General features: G+C 47.0%; 1 protein-coding gene and 1 pseudogene across 5 annotated transcripts in view; one reads left to right on the top strand and one right to left on the bottom strand.

Annotated features, from left to right (window-relative positions):
- Positions 1 to 21,115, bottom strand: part of Adrb1 (adrenoceptor beta 1) — a 65,575-nt gene that overhangs the window by 20,304 nt on the left and 24,156 nt on the right. The window lies entirely within an intron of this gene.
- LOC110285632 lies at positions 12,268 to 12,615 on the top strand (annotated as a pseudogene).

The raw sequence follows: 21,115 nt of genomic DNA, 5'->3' as shown, positions 1-21,115 counted from the left end.
CCCAGCTGAACTTCTAAGACTAAGGCTGGCTGTCTAATGGTCAGGATGAAACTGAGCTCTGCCTACGTGGCTCGATGCAGTGGTTTTCGTGTGTGTGTGTGTGTGTGTGTGTGTGTGTGTGTGTGTGTGTGTGTNNGCGCGCGCACATACGCATGTGCATACATCACACAAGCCAACTTTGCGTGTTAGTCCTTAGAAGCCATCTCCCTCATTTTTAAAACTTATTTATTGTGTGTCTGAGAGAACGCATAGGGTGTGGTGCCAACACCCACACGTGGAGCACCGCTTCTGAAGGACATTGATTCTTCTCTCATGTGGGGCTCAGGGATCAAACTCAAGTGGCAGCAAGCGCCATCATCTGATGAACCATCAAGTGGCCCTGCCTTGTTTATAAGACGGGGGTCTCTCATCGGGAGAAACCTGGAGTTCACCAGTTAGGCTAGGCCCACTGGCCAGTAAGCACTGGGATCCTCCTGTCTCTGCCTCTCCCAAGCTGGGATTACAAATCCATGCCCATTAAAAATTCTGAATGCAGCGTCTACCACTGGATGCTAAGGCTGCTGTGTGCCACGAGTAAAGAGGAATGCCTGTCGCATTGGACACTGGACATGGCCTGGACTTGGCTCCATTAAAGGGAAAGGGGTGCTCAGCAAGGGCTACTCACTGAGGGCTGCTGGAGGCTGATGAGGGACACACTCCCAGGCTTCAGAAACCACAGTTTGGGGATTACAAAGTCTTGCTCACCAAACTCATGAGGTTCTGGATTTCTGTCTGTATAGTCCCTTCGTCTCTCGTCTCCATATCCCTCAAGCTATCTCTGCTCAACCCCGTCGGCCTGACCAGAAACACAGTTTCCATCACTTTCCACCAAAAACTTACTCCTCCTGGGCACATTGTGGGTTCCATTGTCTTAGCGCAGAAGGTCTCCACTGGGGGAAAGTTTGCCCCTTGGAGGACATTTGCCACTATCTGAAGACAGTTCCAGTTGCCACAACTGCAGTGGCATGCCTCAGGCTTTTAGTGGCTGGAGACCTGCGTAACTTTAATTTTTTTCAAATCCTATTTTCTATGATGGTTCTTAAATGTTTTAACCTCCTTTGTAGCTCACCACCCACCAGAGGTAGTGGAAAAGAAAGGATACGGGGAAGTGGACCTGTTTATAAAGGTTCTTTGGAGCAACTCTTGTCTATGTTGTCTGGAAATTGACAGTTTAGTGCACAGGTTAGCAGGCAGCGGCAGCTTGATTCACTCACAAACATTTCATGGATACACCAACAGTCCAGTTTGGTAGAGACGGGTTAACAACAGCAGTGACACAACCTGGCAAAGTCAGCCAGGCCTCAGCAGTCAGCAGGAGGGACCAACAGGAACACCAGGAGAAGTTCTCAGCTGTGCCTCTCTCAGGGAAGTGGAGATCAGCAAAGATGCAAGACCCACAAGCCTTGCACAGTTAAGTGTACCAACAAACCAAGCTTTCTCTCTCTCTCTCTCCCCATCACTCCATCATGTTTTATTTATACCCTCCAAACATCACATGTCTTCCATGTGCCTTGCCTTAGCATGGGTCTTGTCTTAGCACATGTATCTAGATTAGCCCGAGTCCTCGAAGTCCCGACAAATGGAGCTCAAATACACAACGTAAGGCGGATCAATACACACTGTTAGCAAAGAATCCTTCAACACGTATCCTTTCACATCTTTACTTTAGCAGAACATCCTCTCTCCTGTGTCTGCTTCAGTGAAACATTCCTTCACAAGTCTGCCTTAGTCTTTCATTTGTGTGGACTTCAGGAAAACACTCCTGCATGTGTTTGTCCATCCAACACAGCTGACTTTCCAAAGAATCATTAAAGTTTCCACTTCAGAGACCAGGAAGAGTTACCTGCCTGCACTGAAGCTGTGAAGGTCGTGAACTTGGCTGACAGTGCTGAGTGGTAGGTAGGTGTCCTCCACCTGAGATGTCATCTTTCTTGTTCCTTCACTCTGCCTCACCCCTCTATGATTCAGGAACAACTGAATTCCTCTCGCTGTGCCAATGCCTACAGTTAAGCATGTGCCTTTAGTAGTGAGATCATGGCTTGGAGATTCATCCAGTTCACCATATCGCTGGTCAAAATTAACTCACTGTTCTACAAGTGCACAGGTCTGGTGCTTGGCTCTGGGGAGGTTCTTTTGGCCACATCCCACGTGGCAAGTGACAATAGGAGCATCTGTGAGAAGCCAGAGGAATTCACACCAGTTTGCTCTTGGGAGAGCTAACTGAGGTCATGAGAGGACAGCATCCCCAATGACGAAATCACCTCACACCAGGCCTCCCTCTTAAAGAATCTGCCATCTCTCAGAATCATAACAGAATCTAAACTTTTAGTACTCAAACTTTCTAGGACAATCTCAAATAATATTTAACGATAGTCCCTTATCTAAATCCATTAAATCTGGGAAGCAGAGCTAGAGAGATAAGAGCAGGTGGAGTAGCAAGGGCCAAGGAAATCGAGGAGCACAAATGCACTGAGACTCCTCCAACACTTCAGCATAAGCAGCAGACCATCAGCTCCAGCTCCAGCATCTCCAGCTCCATCACTCCAGCATCTCCAGCTCCATCACCTGGAGTGGAGAGCTATGTGAGACAGGGCCACAAGCCCTGTGGGAACACAGTGGGAACTGGATCAGAGGACAGCTGCTTCGGGTAAAGTGTGTTTACTTCTGTAAACATGATCAGGCCCTCCTGCTCAAGGACCCAAGGTTCTGTCCCCTCCTTCCCTTCCCCCACCTCCAATCACCACCACCTGACGCTCAGTGGAAGCTGGTGGGTCTCTGACCTGGCAGAGCTAAATTACAGCGGAATCTTTTGCTTGCATACAAGCTATTCAAACAGGCGACACATCACTTTGAAGAGGTAATAGCTCCCAACTGTGGAAAGGACGAAAACATGTAATCCATCACTGTACCTTTCAGTGCAGACAGAGTGCACTGGACACGAAAGGGCCCTTCCTTCTAAAAGACGATTGGACATTGCTCAAAGGGCACAAAATAACAGGTAGACGAGAAACATAAATTGTGAGAGCACTGTTGTGTCTCACGGTGGCAACAGCAGGATAATAGGTTGTTCTCGGAGAAAACAATGCTCCCCGCCCCACAATGATGATTACGGGAGACATTGCATGTGTTAATTAGGTGCACGTAGCTATTCTTCAGAGCGTGCAGAGCTCAAAACATCATGTTCTGAATAATAAGTACCTACAATTTTATCTGTCAATTTAAAATTAATTGGAAAAAATTAAGAAAGAGTCTGCTCTAGTTTCTTTTTTGTTGTTAAAGGGTGATATAATCCCACACAAAACACAGCTGAGAGGAGAAAGGGTTCACTTTCGCTTATACTCCCAGATTACAGGCAGTCATGACAGGAGCAGGTTGAGGCAAGTAGTCTACCAGACAGTCGAGAGCACAGAGTACTAAATGCATGCGCTTGCATACGTATACCTAGCTTGACTTCTTCACTCTTACACAATTCAGGACCCCTCCTAAAGAACAGCGCTGCCCACAGTGGGCTGGCTCTTCCCATATCAATTACTTTAGTGAGAATCCTACGTAGGCCAGCCTTATGTAGACAATCCTTCACGGAGATTCTCTTCTCAGTGATTCTAATGTGTGTTCCATTGGCAATCCGCGCTAGCCAAGGAGATTCAGGACACCTTAGGGTGTCAGTAGGATCGCAGAGGATATGGCAGCCTGAGAAGCAAGCCTGGCATCAGGAGAAAATGAAAGCCAGGTTGTCTAACTACAAGCCTCAGGGGAAGAGGGGAGAGGAGGATTTTTCACTCCATAGGGGGAAGGGAAGTTAACAAATTCTCCCAAAGGGATGGGGAGATGGCTCAGCGGTTAAGAGTGCCACCTGCTCTTCCGAAGGTCACGAGTTCAAATCCCAGCAACCACATGGTGGCTCATAACCATCCATAATGAGACCTGATGCTCTCTTCTGGGGTGTTTGAGGACAGCTACAGTGTACTTACATATAGTAAATAAATAAATCTTAAAAAAAAAACAAAAGAAATTCTCCCAGAAACAAAAGGAAGGATTCAAAGAGATGATAGGACTTGGAATACCAATTCAAAAAGAGAGTGGAAAATCCAGGGAGAAACAGAGGTAGAGGGTTGGGGAAGGGACACTCTGAAACACCAAAAGTTATTTTTTGTTTTTTGGGTTTTTTTTGTTTGTTTGTTTTTTTGTTTTTCCTCCATGGAATGGTGAGGAGCTTCCTAGAAAGGGTGCACGCAGGCATTACCAGGAGGTTGGTCTGTCCCGAGAACAGGCATAAATAACGCCCTTTTAGCGTCAACAGAGGACAGTGACAGGGCCCTTCTGCCCTCCACAGCTAGGCCTGGAGAGAGCCTGGGCAGACGTGGGGAAACGAGGCCTGTAGCTTGGGGTTTCCAGAAGACATGTATCTGCTCCGAGGCACTGAGCCGTTGCCATGAGCACTGCAGTTCACACAAGGGGCTGAAAAGCGACTTGTGCCTTGGCGCTGTGTGTTTCTACTCTGGGTAACCTGCTCTATTGAGGTAATGATCAGGTATTGAAATCCCTGAGCAAGGGTTGGTCGAGTAAGATCTAATAAGCATGCCTGAGAGAGGGCACTGGTACTGTCCAGGCCCACAGGCACGACACGTGATCCTCTGCGGCCTAGTCCTGAAGGGAAGATGCTCATTGGATACTGCCCTTGTTCCCAGGCTGTCTTAAGGACATTCTCCACACAGAGGCGGCTCTTGCAGTGTCTGCCTGCCTGTCCCTGCTGTGTGCCACCTGGGCATGTGGTCTCACACACCTGTCCCCTGTCTGCTTGCTCTAGAGTGCAGTGTTTAACTCTTCCATGTGGTCACAGACGGTGTGATGAGAACATATGAATACTGCTTATTTGATAGGCAAATGTATCTTGATTAGGGTATGAGATGAAAATTTATCCCTCGGTAGCAGGTACCAGGACTTCATGATACTTTCCATGTATCAGCTCACTGTCTGCTACAGTTCTGGGGTCACCTACCTTGTAACTTTATGCACAGAGCTGGCTAAGGACAGCACAACCATCAGCACCAGCTAACAGAACCAGTCCCAGTGGGAAGGAGGTGACAGAGTTAACAAATCCCAGTGCCACAGACAGCTGGGGAGGGATTAAGGAGAAGACCGTAGAATATTACAGCCGCTGGACAGCCCACGCCATCCCTTCTGCTTTTCAGACCCAAAGACATCCTGTAGCTTTGAAGTTTTGAGCAGGAAATGAGAAGGACTTGAGAGCTCAGATATCCCTGCGATGTCTTCAGAAGAAAAAAAAGAAAAAATAAAAATCCATGGGGTAGATGATAAAATGGGGCAGCAGGACCTTTATTTTTAGATGTTTATTCTATGCAGTATTTATACATCTTTTATCAGGTACATATTTTATTTTACTATATTTTTAAGCTATCCAGGAACACAAAACAAACAACTGAGAGCTGCTGGCTCAGGAGCAAAGCAGTCCCAGGCTGAGTTCACATCTCTAGAATGCTTGGAGTCATCAAAACTTGCTGGGAACCAAGGAGCTGCCAGGACATGGGAACCAGACTGATGAGGACAGAGAAAAGTCCAGGCCTGGGACTTTGGAATGCAGGAGCAAGCTTTGTGTTGTAATTTTCATTTGAATGCACATAACCTGTCTTTTTGTGAGACTGTGGTTGAGAGAGTACCATATTCATTGTACGCCCACACCCTTGGTGACTTCTTCCGTGGTGATTCTGGGTCCAGTATGTGACTTGCTTAGGACAATAGGACACCATCAAACATAATCCATGGAGCTTGAAAAGTACTTGTGTATTGAGGCTGGCCATTTCAAAATATTGCCTCCCTGTGAGGAATCACCTGACCCAGTTGACAGCTGACACCAACCTGCTGATGTGTGAGGACATATTAGCCCCCAGAGAAATGCCAGATTAATGAGTTCTGGGGCATAAACATCAGGAGAAACCTTAACCCAGCCATGACCTACCATAGAATCCCAAGCAAGTCAACAATGGTGGTTTATTATGCAGCAATAGACAACTGGTCAACCACGTCCAATGCTTCTCGCTACCCTTGCATCCAGCACCCTGCCTTGTGTGTAATAGGTGATCAATAAATAAGACTTTCTATAGCTTCTGTGTAAGGAGACAAAGAAAAGCGAATGAAATGTAGCCTGGAATGGCTGGATCTGGCTGCGGTTCAGGCTGGGCATTTAATCTCTCAGTACTCTAGTTTATTTCTGGACTGGAGATTTCATAGACGTAGTTAGTCTAGGTGAGAACAGATGCTGTAGATGGATGCCACCCTCCTCTAACTGCATCATGAGGTCAGAAAGCTGTCTTCAACATCCAAAGGGAAGAGATTTAACCCAGTCTCCATCTACGGTCCACTCCCTTCTGTCTGGTGAGGTGACTTGAGAAGTCTGAGCATCCACTGGACCCAATGGTAGACATTTCAGCAGCCCCAGGCTCCTGGGCTAAGTTCCCTTCCTGGGAACCATTCCTCCTAATCAGCACAAACCACCAGGCCGTGCTAGCACAAGGCATTGGCAGAGCATCCCAGAGACGACTAGTGAGCCATCTCACAGAATGGAAAGAGGAGAAAGAACACTTCGTGCAACAAACCGCATCAGAATTTCTTGGGAATTTTAAGATATTTGTCTTAGACTCAAAGAGTAGCTTGTCTATGGGCCATGGGTTTACAGGCTATGGCCAATTCTGTAAATAGTTTGTGAATGATTTTATGGCTGATAAATATAATTTAAAAGTGGAACAAATAGACTGTGTGTTAACTAGAGGCTTTTTCTCAGAACGATTTATTTAATGAGTCATATTGTTCTTATCTCTCCTCCATGGAGAAAGCATCCCGGCTGCTGTTCTGTTGCCAGGCTCCTCCAAAAAACATTGCCCTCTTTGCACCAGAGAGGCAGCCTGTGTGCAGAGCTGCCTTGACCTCAGAGGAAGGTCTACCCCTTTCCTTCCTTCTGCAGCCTCTCCCACAGAGGAGGAAGCAACACTGTCTCGGGCAATTTATTTTTCAGGTACTGCTTCTCAAAACTCCTTCATCAGCCACTACTCTATCAAGGTCAAAGCCCCGGGGACAGGTTTCTGCTGAGTGGCATCCCAGATGCTGTGCCTTCCCTCTGGGGCTTCCCAAGGCTGCCATCTGGGTATATGCCCTTGGATAGCTTGAGGCTTTTGAATCACGTGGGGACTTTTTGTCATGAATGGATGTCAAAGGCATGACCTTACAGGATCTCCATGTAAAACTCTCTCACTGACTCATCCCTGCTCCACATAATCCCTAACCTTCACCAGCAATCAGTCAAGCCAAAATCAACCATGGCTGCCCGTTTAGAATGGTTCAGTGAGGCAGCAAAGAAGCACCACACGGAGTCTCTGGTCGAGCATTTACATATTAAACCAAATAAAGTTGAATCAACAAAGATAGGAGGAAAGGACTCCTCAAAGCAAACGCTGACAGCAGCAAGTCCGCTCAAATATGTCTCAGGATGGAGAGGGAGCATTCAGGATGCTCTAGCTCTAAGCCCAAATATATTTCAGACACAGAAAACCAGGAGACCATGATGGCGGGTGGAGCGGTGTCATTGTTGAACACAGTACCGTGAGTGTAGATGCTCAGTCGGTAAAAGCCCAAGCTGCAGACTTTGAGCCCTTGTTATTGTGTATCCGTTGTAACTAGGAGACCATGGCTGCTGTGGACCTGAGCAATGAATCATAGCTGTGAAGCCAGAGAGCTTCCTTACCAGGGAAGACAGACATGCACATATAGTAGGGGGAAAGCCAAGACAGCCCCTGCCATTAAAGGTGTCAGAAGTTTCCATCCTTTCCTTTCTGACTCTTGTATCTTGCCCATCTTGGTACAGTGATGGGTCATGTCCTCAGTGTCTCCTATGTGCATTAAAACTCACCTGGGGCTGGCTTAGGGGAGATGGCTCTGCAGGTTAAGGTGCTGCCGTCAAAGGCAAAGGTCCTGAGTCTGGTATCTGAATCCACGTAGGAGAAGGGGAGAACCAATGCTTACAAGTTAAGTTGTCTTCTGACCTCCACATTCATGCCATGGAATGTGTTCCCTCCCTCCATATACACTCAATAAATTAATTTAAACAGACAGTCCTGGTCTGGGGAGATAGCTGAGTCGATAAGATAGTGCCCAAGTGTGGAGACTTGATTCAGAGCCCCAGCACCCATATTAGAAACTGGACACAGTGGCACACACCTGAAGACTCCGAGCTGGGGACGTAAAGGTCCTCTAGGACTAGCAGTCTAAGTGGGTCAGTAACGCCCAGCTTCAGTAAGAGAGCCTGAGTGCAAAAATAAGAGAGTGTTTGAAGAAGACACCCGAGGCAGATCTCTGGCTTACACAATTGTGTGTGAGCGCCTTCACAGGTACATGGACAAAACACTACTCCCCTTCCCCCACATCAGCAAAATAAAACAAACGCCACTGCCTTTCCCTGAAATGTCTTCTATCTGATCTTCCCTGGGTTATGCCATCTGCTTCTCTCTAAACTTCAGTAGTGGAGAACTGGGGTACAGCAAGCACGTGGAGCCAGGAAGATCTCTGTGTAGAACCAACATGGAATTTGGAGACCAGTGGTCTGCAGGGGTGGGGGTCAAATTGTGCTGAGAGTTTATCAGAGGAACCAAGACAGACAAATCAGAAATAAGTCACCCACCAGATCTGAGATCGAAGCTACTGTTTGTATTACTTGTTGGCTAATAAACCATCTTTTCAGGACCCTTTATAAGTAAAGGGACAGAATGATACACCTGAGAGGCCTCCTCTTTTACAAGGCCGACTCTCCAAGATATGGTATTGATTACCTTTGCAGATTTCTGAGCAAAAAAGAGCTGTGTGAGGAGTGTATGTGTGTGCGTACATGTGGTGTGTGTGTGTGTATGTATGTGTGTGGTGTGTGTGAGGAGTGTATATGTGTGTGTGTGTGGTATGTGTGGTGTGTGTGTGGTATATGTGGTATGTGTATATGTATGGTGTGTATGTGGTATGTATGGTGTGTGGTGTATGTATGTGTGTGCGTGTGTGGTGTGTATGTGAGGAGTGTGTATGTGTACATGTGTGTGTGGTGTTTGTGGTGTGTGTTTACATGTGGTATGTATGAGGAGTGTGTATGTGTACGTGTGTGTGTGTGTGTGTGTGTGTGTGTGGTGTATGGTGGGTGTACATTTGTGGTGTGTGTGTGGTGTGTGTATGTATGTGTGTGGTGTGTGTGTGTATATGTGTGAGGAGTGTATATGGGTACATGTGTGTGTGCTGTGGTGTGTGTGTGTGTGTGTGTGGTGTGTATGTGAGGAGTGTGTATGTGTACATGTGTGTGTGTGTGTGTTACATGTTACTATGGAGGTCAGAACAGGATGCTATGTGCCTTCCTCTGTTCTTCATCTCTTTTTTTGATACGAGATCTCTCACTTAATTGGCAGCTGGAAGCAAGCTCCCGTCCTTTTGGCTAGATGATGGGAGAGCAAGTTATCCAGAACTGCAAGTCTCTCTCTGCCCAGGCACTGCTGGGTTTACAGGCGAACGAAGCCATGCTTGGGGTTTGATGTGTGATCTGGACACACAGACTCAGACCTTCATGCTTGCAGAGCAGCCCCTCTGACCCAGTGGGCTGCCTCTCTTGCCCAAAGAATATTTTAGAAAGAGGACTTCAATGTGAAGTCGGTCGGACGGAACTCAGAAGAGGGTAGGAAGATGAGCTGAGGGTGGTTCTGGTCACTATAGCTCAACTTTACTATTGATTTCTCAGAGGCTTATGTCAAAATGTCAGGAAGGAAGGAAGGAAGGAAGGAAGGAAGACACAAAGCTCTCGACCTTGGTGTGACAGCTTCATCTTGAGTCAAATTAATTTCCTGTCTTACTGAGTAATCAAAAACCATAACACTGAAACCAGTGCTAAAAATACCACAGCAGCGACCGAAACACACAGAGTGCTTCTCTCCATCCATGTTCTTCCATGAGAGCAGTTAAGTCATGAATCACTGAGAATTCCTGCAGTATGTCCTGCACTGCAATGTCAGCACTGATCACGAGGTTGAGGATAGGAAGCGAACTTCTGTTGTGTTCTCTCTCTCTCTGTCTCTGTCTCTCTCTCTCTCTCTCTCTCTNCTCTGTCTCTCTCTCTCTCTCTGTCTCTGTCTCTGTCTCTCTCTCTCTCTCTCTCTCTCTCTCTCTCTCTCTCTCCCTCTCTCTCCACACACACACACTGTGGAGTTGATCAACACTGCCCTCCCCATCCTTCTAAGTTGCTCCTTGTAATGAAGTTTCACCCTGAGTTATGGCAGAATTCTCACCATGACAGTTCCCTCTGTGCCTTGAAATGCTTTGCATGGAGAGATGGCTCCCCAGGGCTGCTTGTGGATAGGCGGCGACTCCTCTCTAGGTCGCTGGTTTGCAGCTGGCCACAGAATGGCAAGGGTAATCTCACCTGGCCACCTTCTGGTGACCAGGGCTGCCAGAACTGTGGCTGTGGTGGGGAGGAGATGACCGTTCCCATGAGCCATACCTCAGTGAGCTTGCTAATTAAAGAAGCACTGGCCTGACTGGGATGCTATGTAGCAGGTTCCACCCAGTGACAATCATGGGAGGTGTGAGAATCCAGCCAGTGAGGCTCAGCTCACAGAGGGGCAAGCAGGATAGCCTGGATGAGTCAATTGGACCCTAGGTAAGCAGGGCCGCACCCTTGCCGATGCATCCTGTGTGGGTCTCAGTCACTCCAGAGCTCTGCATCCGCCTTTACTGGCTCTCCCCTTTCTGCCTTGATTGATTTCTTCACTGATCCAGTGAGTGAGCAGATCTGAAGGAAGAAGATGAGGGGCAGCAACAGCCCATGTGGGTGGGGCTTGTAACTTCTTCGATAGCATGACTGCATGGTCCCAGGACTTGGCTACCCAACTGAGTGTGAACTGTGGGCTCAGTCACTGTAGAGACGACACACCCACTTCTTCCTCATGGCTAACGTGTGGTCTGTGACCAAGGCTGCTCTAGAGGGTGTGCTGTTGTTATTAGTCAACAGGGAGATAGCCGCAGGAGTTGGAGGAAAGCATTTAAAATGTTGCACAAGGGTTCGGCACCGCTGCTGTATGCACACATCATTTCGTGTGCTTTGCCAGAGCATCGGTCAGCAGTAGGCTTGGGATTTGGAAAAATGTCATTTACCACGGAAAGACTGAGAATCACTCGACAGAGCGTTTAGGGCTTCCTCTGTGTGTGTGTGTGTGGGTGTGGGTGGGTGGGTGGGTGTCAGTGTGAGGGGTGTCAGCATGAGGGGTGTGGCCCTACAAGGAACTAGTAGTCCAGGCTTATGAACCACCAGCTGACTGATGGCTCCGAGGTTACAGGAGACCCTCCAGGGTATCTCTGTGCCAAGATGGACTCCAGGAGCGTGGGAGCCATAGCCTGAGCCTCTTCTGTGTCTACCAAAGCCTCTGGCAGAGAGCTGAGAGGAACAGCCACACAGCTGCCCTTGAGTGAAGCTATTCTTTGCACAACTGATAATTATAAGGAGAATGATGCCGGGCAGTATTTGGCTTTCGTAAGCGAGGGGTCACTTGTTATTTTCTGCCTCCTTGTGTGCACCCCCACACTGAGTGTGCATGGCTGTGTGCATGTGTACATGAATGTGTGTGTGTGCACACGAGCACATGGACATGTGTGTGGTCTTTCTCAGTCACTGTCCATCTTATTATCGAGACAGGGTCTCTCGCTGAACCTGGAGCTAGCTGGTTCAGCTAGATTGGTGATCGAGTGAGCCTCCCCCACCCACCCCCACGCTCCACCCCGATCTGCCTGTCTCCACTTCCTCAGAGCCTGGATTACAGGCAAGCTCCACTAGCTTCTAGCTTTTAAATGGATTCTGGGGATTTGAACTCCAATCCTCATACTTGTATGCTAAGCACTTTACAGAGAGAGCCATCCCCCAGCCTCTCCTTGCTCTTCCCACATCCATTCTGAAGGTAAACTTCTGGGCCCCATAAACCAGGGATGGCTCTGTTTCTGCATGAAGCTAAATCTAAATCTTAAAATGAGTTACAAGCAGTCTTTAAAGGAAGTCACAGTCTCCTAAGAGGGACCACATCTGTCTGTTGATTGCATCGTAAAATTTATTTCTGGGGGGTCACACAGCTCAGGTGACCCTGACTTGGGTCACACCGTGCTCTGCACCGTCCTCTGGTCCTTGCTCACAGTCTTTCCGCCACCATGCCTATGTTCATCATGAACACCAATGTTCCCCGAGCCTCGGTGCCAGAGGGGTTTCTCTCCGACCTCACCCAGCAGCTGTTGCAGGCCACCGGCAAGCCCACACAGTACATTGCAGTGTGCATGGTCCCGGACCAGCTCATGAGTTTTAGCGGCACGAATGACCCCTGTACCCTCTGCAGCCTGCACAGCATCAGCAAGATCCCTGGTGCCCAGAACCACCACTACATCAAGCTGCTGTGTGGCCTGCTGTCTGATCACCTGCACATCAGCCGGGACTGGGTCTGCATCAACTATTATGACATGAACACAGCCAACGTGGGCTGGAACGGTTCCACCTTCGCTTAAGTCTCTGCCTCACTTACTTGCACCACTGTTCTTCGAGCCTTGCTGCACACAGTGTTCTGTGTTTATCCACCCGTAGCTATGCCCACCTTCCGGTCGGGAGAAATAAATGGTTTAAGAGAGAAAAAAATTATTTTTGGTGTTTAGACGCTTGGGTTCTTTTTATTTATTTATTTATTTATTTATTTATTTATTTATTTACTTTATTATAAATAAGTACACTGTAGTGTGTCTTCAGACACTCCAGAGGAGAGCATCAGATTTTGTTATGGATGGTTGTGAGCCACCATGTGGTGGCTGGGATTTGAACTCATGACCTTTGGAAGAGCAGTCGGTGCTCTTAACCACTGAGCCAGCTCACCAGCCCCAACGCTTGGGTGCTTAAATCCATATAGGCCTTTGGTACACCCATAGTTGATCATGAATGATTTCCTTATGTTGCTGGACAGCAGGATGGTGCTCACAGGTACTTAGAAGGTAAATCCCATGAGAGCCCTAAATGCCCACACAACTGAGTATTAAAATAGTCACACAACTGAGTATTAAAATAGTAGTAAAATAAGAGTATTTTACAGCAGATGCAGAGGCCTGCCGGGACAGGGGTTAGAGGCAAACGTAGCTAGCTTTGGGATCATCAGTAAGCCAAGGTGTCTGCACAGGAAAGCCTCAGGGAGGTGACATTTACTCACAGATGTGGTGGGCAAATACCCAAGCTGTGATTGCCTGGGTCTCACCCATACATGTGGGGAGGCTTAGAGGACTGTCTCCTGGAGCCGTTGTTATTATTACCCCTTTTGTTTCCTGAGATTATAATATAAGAACATCATTTCCTCCTTCCCTATCCGCTATCCAAGCCTCTCGTATACCCTCCCCTGCTCTCTTTCAAATTCATGGTCTCTTTTCCCATTCACTGTCACATGCCTATATGTACATGCACATACGTTCTTAAATACAACCTGTATAGTGTTACTTGTGTGTGTGTTCTCAGGGCTGAGTCGGAACCTAGGCCCACTTTCTTTATTCCACACAAATGGTGTATATCACACGGAGCCTCTGCGACCTTCACACTGGCCTTTGCTTTCAATTTTCCTGATAACACTCTAGCACCTTGATGAGTAAGTATCGTAGAGGTGTTGAGGCAGGTAATTCCATTGCGGGGGTGGGGGGTGGGGCGGGTCTGTTCTTCACTCTATGAGGTGGATAGAACCATCCATGACCTCTGACCCCTAGAAGCTAGTAGAAGGACACACCCAACTGAGATACCAAGAAGTCTCTAGGCATGGCACATGTCCCCTGGAGAGCCCCAGAGACCTGGCTCTATACAGTTGAGACAGGGTTAAAAACTTACCAGTTCAATAAAAATATGCTCAATATTATGCAAGAAAAAGCAACAGTGAGATTCAGCTCGACGCAAACTAAAATGGCTAAACGCTCTAGAAAAGACAATGCCAAGCGTTGGCGAGTACTTCCAGAGACGCTGGAACTCTCACACGCTGCTGTTGCGGGCACAAAACAGGACAATGACTTTGGAAAATAGCTTGGCAACGTATTTTTCTTGAAACATGAAACCAAACATTCACTTATTACAGGCCAACAGTCACATAGTTAGGGGTGGGAGCCGCTCCTAAATGTGTGCACAAAGGAAGATGTAGGCTCACACATAAACCTGAATATGGGTGCTTGGAGCCTCTCTGTTCATAGCTGCCAAAAATGTAGACACCACCCAGATGTCCTTACCCCTGTGTGTGGATAAACATGCTTTGGCACATTTAGTCAGCACAGGCAGCAATCTCCTGTAGTAGATGTGGTTCTCAGGAGGTAAGAGAGTGAGAATCCACAGCCATAGAATGTGCAAGTGACTGAGTTTCTGTGACATCCCAGGAAGGCCCACTGTGTGAACAGAAAGCAGGCCTCAGCTTGCCAAGGATCAGAGATGGCTCGGGGGTGGGGGGTGGGGATGGGGCGAGAGTTACCTGTAAAGACCACAGAGGGATCCGGGCATTCTAGAACTTCAACACTTTTATTCTAATTGTGGCTATATGACACATGCTTTTGTGAGGCTGCCCAAGATGGTGTCCTAACACAGGCTGGGTTTTTCTCATACCTAACATGNATATATTCATTTAAGAATATTTAAAAAGTATTGATGTAGCCAGAATAAGTGAGAATAGTTCATCTAAAACTAACACAGTTTCTAGCCTTTTCCAAACTAAATATATGCTACTTTTAAAAGTCATTCAACAGGAAGCCAAAAGGTAAATTTTGTTGGCTTACTGGTGCCCCAGGCTCTTATGTAACTTCCCCACACATTCAAAAGGCCGGAGCAGGCTACTCCCGACAAGTAGACCCCACTTTTATCAAGAACCATTAACTGATCAAACATATCTTTCACAGGCATCTCTACATTGTTCTCCCACCTTGGTTTCTGTAAAGAACATATGGCCTCAGAGGACATTTTTCCCAATACTGTAAAAGCAGCCAGTGGCTTCAGCCTTGAGGCCATCACAGCTGCACTTCCTATGGCTACAGATAGTAATGAAAACCCAGCCTTAGAGAATGGTCATGAGTGATAAAGAAAAAGTCACTCCCAATGCCCTAGTCCATGGTGTTGCCCACCCATGGCCCTAGATAACTACAAAAACCAGGCCATAGAGAGCGTGTGTGTCCATGCGAATGATAAAGAAGCCAATGAAATAATGTGTGGATTATTTACCCTAATTGTAATGGCCTGAATTTAGCTTTAAACTCTAGTCTAGCACTGCAAAATCACTCACCTTCCAAGGGCCTGGCAGAGAAACTTCGAGTTGAGAAATAATCTGTGTGGACCCCACTTGGATGCTCACTCAAACATTGGTGTGTAGACAGCAAAGCCTGCACTGCGCAGCTCAGCTTCAGAGGATCCGAAGCAAGGAACACCGAGTCGAATTTTACCTGTGTGCTGCCGTGCTGCCAGGAGCTAAGGCTATGCCTGCCAGGCTGGAAAGGTTAGTGAGAGAGAGTGTGTGTGTGTGTGAATGAACGAGTGCGGGCCTGTTTTACCATTTATTTGCTTTTTTGCCGTTTATGAATAAATAAAAGTTCTAGAACCTTTTCCACCAGGTTTTGAGGAATTTGTTTTCTGCCATGCTTTACGACCTAAACCACAACAGTTTTCTTAAACTTCTATTGATCTATCTATCTATCTATCTATCTATCTATCTATCTATCTATCTTTGGTGACTAGCATATGCAGGTGTATGCCTGACTGAGGAGACCGTCCTCCAGGGAAGAAGAGAAACACCCTCTCACTCTCTACCTTATCACCCACAGACAGGGTCTCTCAGTAAACCTCAGAGCATTGGGCTCTGAGAAAATTATGCAAATGAGAATTTTAATTGGTGAGTTTGCTCATCTGCAGGTTGTAGAGTGTAGTTCCAGGCTTTACAAGTTTTTTGGCAAGGCTGCTAGCCTGTAAGTTCCTAGGAACTGTCTCTACATCTGTCAGTGCCGAGGTTATGGGCACTCACAGCCTCTCCCAGGTTTTATATGGATGCCAGGGAGCTGAACTCAGACCTTTAAGTTTGTGGAAAGCTGTGCTCTTAGGGAAGCACCTCCTCACCTCCCGAATTGTCCCCTTCCTGTTAGATAAATATGCACATTCTGTTGTCACAGCCATTGGGATGCCTTTGGGGCAGGGCGCACCTACGGTGGGCAATCCCGAAGTGAAGGCATTTGAAGCACGCTTCAGGATGATAACCAAAATGGAAGCAAAGCGTGCTCCAGTCCGCTTGAGCTACGAAGCCAGATTGGAAAGATGGAAGGAGAGCGACGACCCAGCATTCCCCTCAATCACCTCGGCGTGAGAAAGTTATGCAAATGAGAAAGCAGGAATTATAACTGGTGAGCTGGCTCTTCTGCCAATCATAAAACGGCAACTACAGGCCTTTCTGAGACATCTCTGGGGCTAAGGTCTCACCTCCCAAGAGGGAATTTTAACCTCTATGGAGAGACAGGGCTGCCAAGAATAATGATGTTAGGTGTGAGATTAAATCCTCTCCCAGAAAACTGTCTTCAAGGTTAAGAGGTTTCTTTGGCGCTGGATCAAGAACTTGACTGACAGGCAAGACAGAGGAAGGCAGAGCTCCCTGGGGCACGAATGGTATCTGACCCTCCCCCTTCTTTGAAATTCTTTCCCTTTATTGTCTCTATTTAAGCTTTAAATGATGAAAAAAAACGGGGAGAAGTGGTTGGTAAAATGAATTATAATCACAGAGGGAGCAATCAAAGGCTACATAGAGGAATAATTACACTGAACCGGGTGGAGAGAGCCTGTAATCCCAACTTCTTGGGAGGCTGAGACAAGAGGATCAAAAATTCAAGGTCTCTCTGGGCTACACAGTGCATTCCAGACTAGTGAGACCAATCCCGATCAATCAACCAACCAATCAATCAATAAATAGAGGTTTGGGATGCCGTTCAGTGGTAGGTAGAATGCTTGCCTAGCGTGTGTGCATGAATCCCTTGGTTTAATCCCCAGTATGTGTGTGTGTGAGTGCATGCATGTGTGTGTGTATGAAGAAACATATAAAGCAAGTTGGCACACCTGGCAGAGGGCTTGCTCAAAAGGGGTTCAAGTGTTCCTTCTCTTTGGTTTTAGCTGTCCTGGGGCATCTCCAACTCCTCCATTAAAAATGGAGTCCAAGTCAAGCAAAATCCAAATGGTCCAGCGGCCAGCCCCACAGCCTGAAGCAAGGGTAGGTAGGTAGATGGATCAACAGCCCCAGAAGCTGTGATCCGGGGTGGGAGCTCAGCGTCACCACGAAGTGTTGACTTTGCTGACGCTCACCTGTGGCCCCAGCAGAAAGTCAGAATGGAGCAGGTGGAGGAGGGCTGTCCAACATAGGAAAGCAAGAGAAGCGGCCAATAGATGGATGCCCCTAGGAAACTGAGTCTAAAGCCCAAGAAGCTCAGCTCACCTGGGTTCCCTGCAGTTTAACTCAACAAAGGTCAAGTGTGTGAGAGCCGGGAACCCTCTGAAGCAGGTGGCCAGGTTGTTCCAGCTCTCCCTAAGTTGGAAGATGACAAAGTGGCATGCCGGAATTCAAGCCTGCAGATCCTTAGTGTCACACGGAAGGTAAGGCTGGAAGGACTGTGGCTTCAAATCAAGTGTTTTGGAAATAATGCAAATAAGTGTATTTACATAGTGGGTTGTGAAAGTCTCTTAAAAACAAACTGCAATTTACATCACAGACCCAGAGACTCCGAAAAGTTGTTATGTTCTAGTAAGTCAAGCCCCGTTTGCCAGCATGAGGTCTTTAAAAAAATACTGTCCTGCAATGATGAAAGAATGAAAGAATGAACGGAAACCACAGGAGAGTTAAGGTCAGTGAGGCCTCCCTCTAGGCCACTGTCCCGCGTGACTTACCAGAGGAGGGAGAACTTGTCTGGGTGCAAAAATCATGGTGGGTGACAGAAGGGACAGAAAACTGAAGCAAGTCCCAACACAGGCAACCTGACACTCCACACAGGCAAAGCAGCTGCTCTTGGTTTTGCCTACTTGAAGGAAATTTGTGGAATAGATTCCCTTCTAAAAGGAGGGAGAAAGACTTGTTTTTCATCATGAGAACTCATGTTTGTTCAAATAAAGTAATCCCTTGAAGTCAATCAAAAGCCCACTGATTGCAATTAAAAAAAAATGTGTCTTTTAATTTGATAAATCAGAAATCCTTGTGATTCTCTGTGAACCATGCCATGCATTTTTAATTTCTTCACCTCACCCACAATTCTACACACTTTAATCTTGCAGCATCAGAAATATTTGCCCTCCAGGAAGCACCCTGTCTTCTAAAATGTAGTTCTTAGAAGCTGGTTGTCAAGGGGACTTTAGGTTCCCAAAAAGCCATGGCTAAGAAATTGTAGTTGGAAGTAAGGAGAGCTGGGGAAATGGCTCAGTAGCCAGAGTGACTGCTTTGAATAGATGAGTTCAAATTCCAGCACCCAGGTAAATGTTGAGCAGGCATGGTAACCACACCACACTGTAATTCCAAAGCTTGAAGGGCACACACAAGGGATCCCTAGGGCAAGATGGCCAGCTTGACTAGTCATAGTGGTGAGCTCAAATTCACGAGTAAGGACAGCAGTGACTAAGGAAGACTCGCAGTATCTGTGTTAACCCTCCATACATAAGTGTGCACTTTTATGGTCATGCAAACACAGAAACATATACAACACACATGCACAGAAAAATAAATGAGTGGATGGATGGATGGATCGATGGATGCATGGATGCCTGGATGCATGGATGAATGTGTGGATGAATGCATGGATGATGGATACATGGATGGATGTATAGATGGATACATGGATGGATGCATAGATGGATGTATAGATGGATGGATGGATGGATGGATGGATGGATGGATGGATGGATGGATGAATGGATGGATGGATGGACAGATAAGTAATAGGGGCTGGGTGAATGATCCCAGGTTGACAACATGAACACTTTAGTGAATGAACTACCTCTGCCTGTCCCTGTGCACACTGTATGTCACTGACTTACACAGAAGGTCTGGGAAGACAGACTGGCTATGGGGAGCTGTGTGTTATGAGATCTTGGCACTGGTTTGACCTAGCCTCTATCAGGCCTTCATTGCATATCACATCTCTCTCGTCCGTCTCTGTCTGCAGCGGACTCGACTCTGAACTTTCTTGTCACTGAGCAGATGGGAGCTTTCTCACTGGCGAGGCCTTATCCCGTGTCCCGGACACTGACGCTATGAGACCACACCCCTCCTGCTCTCCCCTTGCCGTTCTCTGCTGGGTTTCTCCTCTTCATTTGTCCTCAGCCTCTCGGCCTCTGTGTCCTTCTCTGTCATTTCTAGCTCCTGCCCCCATCCTGTGCTTGCTGCTCTTCTAGAGCCGTGATTGGCATCATCCTATTTCACGGGTGGCTGGCACAGCAACTTTTTGGTTCTGCATCTATTTAAAGTGAAACTACCAATGCTGGGCTTTCTAGAAAGAACAGGGAAATACAGATATAGATCACTATAGCTATTGGGTGACCAAAATAAATCAGTTTCTAGTTCTCCATGCTAAGGATCTATTCTAATCTCCCTCTTGAAATGGACATTTTGTCCCAGTTCCTTCTTGGGTTTGTGAAAATATTCTAGCAGTGTGCTGTGTGGACTCTAAAATTCAATTGGCTGAATTCAAGCTTTACCCAGTCCCTTCAGATGGACAGAGCCTGGGATGGTGTGTGTTGTCATTTTGACAGACTCTAGGATCGCCTGGGAGGTGTGCCTAAGTGTGGTGGTGGTGGTGGTGTCTTGGTTGCATTAATTGCAGTGGGGTGATCATCCAGAGGACAGGAGCATCCTAAGTGCTGAAAGCAAGTTAATCATCAGCAGGCAAGTGTTTCCTTCTAGCTCCTTGGAATGCAAAAGGGCCAACTCCCTAAAGCTTCCACTACCGTGACTTCCCTACCCATCATGGGGATGAATGTGAGTCAGAATAAGCCCATTCTCCCTGGAGTGGCGTTTGTCAGAGCATTTTGCCACAATAAAAAGAAAACTGAAATATAGAGTTAACCATACCAAACATTTTACTTAATAAAGGATTTAATTTTTGATCCCAGGAATCCAGCACTAAACCACATCCTTATTTAGTCTCTACTCCCCTTATCTTGGAGAATCTACCTACACTACCCAGGCAGATGAGACAGTGCTAGACCCAACTGTCCCAGGGGGATGGAGTACAAAAGGCACAAAGGGTCTGACTCCAGAGCATCATCATGGCGGCTCAGGAAAACAGGCTTCTTTAGAAGTGACTTGGCCAAGGCATGAGCTTGGTCTGTGCAGGGCGACCATTAAGGCCATCCAACTCAGATATTCTATGAATATAAATTGTTTTCTAGAAAGAAATTAACGTGTCAAGTTAAATTTGTACCCATTTATATAGAGACACCAGACTTGACAGAACTTCTAGTTAGTTTACTGACTTGTTTAAAAAAAAAAAAAAAAAAAAAAAGAACAGGTCTTGCAGGGACAGGGTTGGACAGCTACATGGAAAAAGTTATCTAGAGCCCTGCTGCCGCAGGAGGAATGCAGAAAGGCCATGTGCTCTTCGACCGCCCGCCCGCCCGAAGCACTGGCCTTCCCTCATCAAAGTCTGAGATTGACTGTGAGGTTTATGAACAATCCCTCTAGAAGCTTGAGAATTCTTTCTGTGGACTGCAGACTCCCAGAAGAGGCATTTCAAGGGACAGGAGGGTTCCAAACTCCAAGCCTTCCTCAGAACAGTGCCATCTCAGAGATGCATTTATGAAATAAGGTCTGAGGAAGGGGTGGGCATGTGTCAGGAAGATAACCTCTTATTCACAACCGAAGCTGCTTGTAGCATTTAAAATGACCACGTTTCTTATTAAGTTTCAAAGATGCTAAAGAAGAAAAGGAGGAGGAAGAGGAGGAGGAGGGGAAGAGGAAGATGGTGAGGGGAGGGGGAGGGGGAGAGGGAGGAGGAGGGG

This window comes from Mus caroli, chromosome 19, assembly GCF_900094665.2.
Source record: "Mus caroli chromosome 19, CAROLI_EIJ_v1.1, whole genome shotgun sequence".
Classification (NCBI taxonomy): domain Eukaryota; kingdom Metazoa; phylum Chordata; class Mammalia; order Rodentia; family Muridae; genus Mus; species Mus caroli.
The sequence above is the reverse complement of the archived record's forward strand: the minus strand, read 5'-3'. Positions and strand labels throughout refer to the sequence as shown.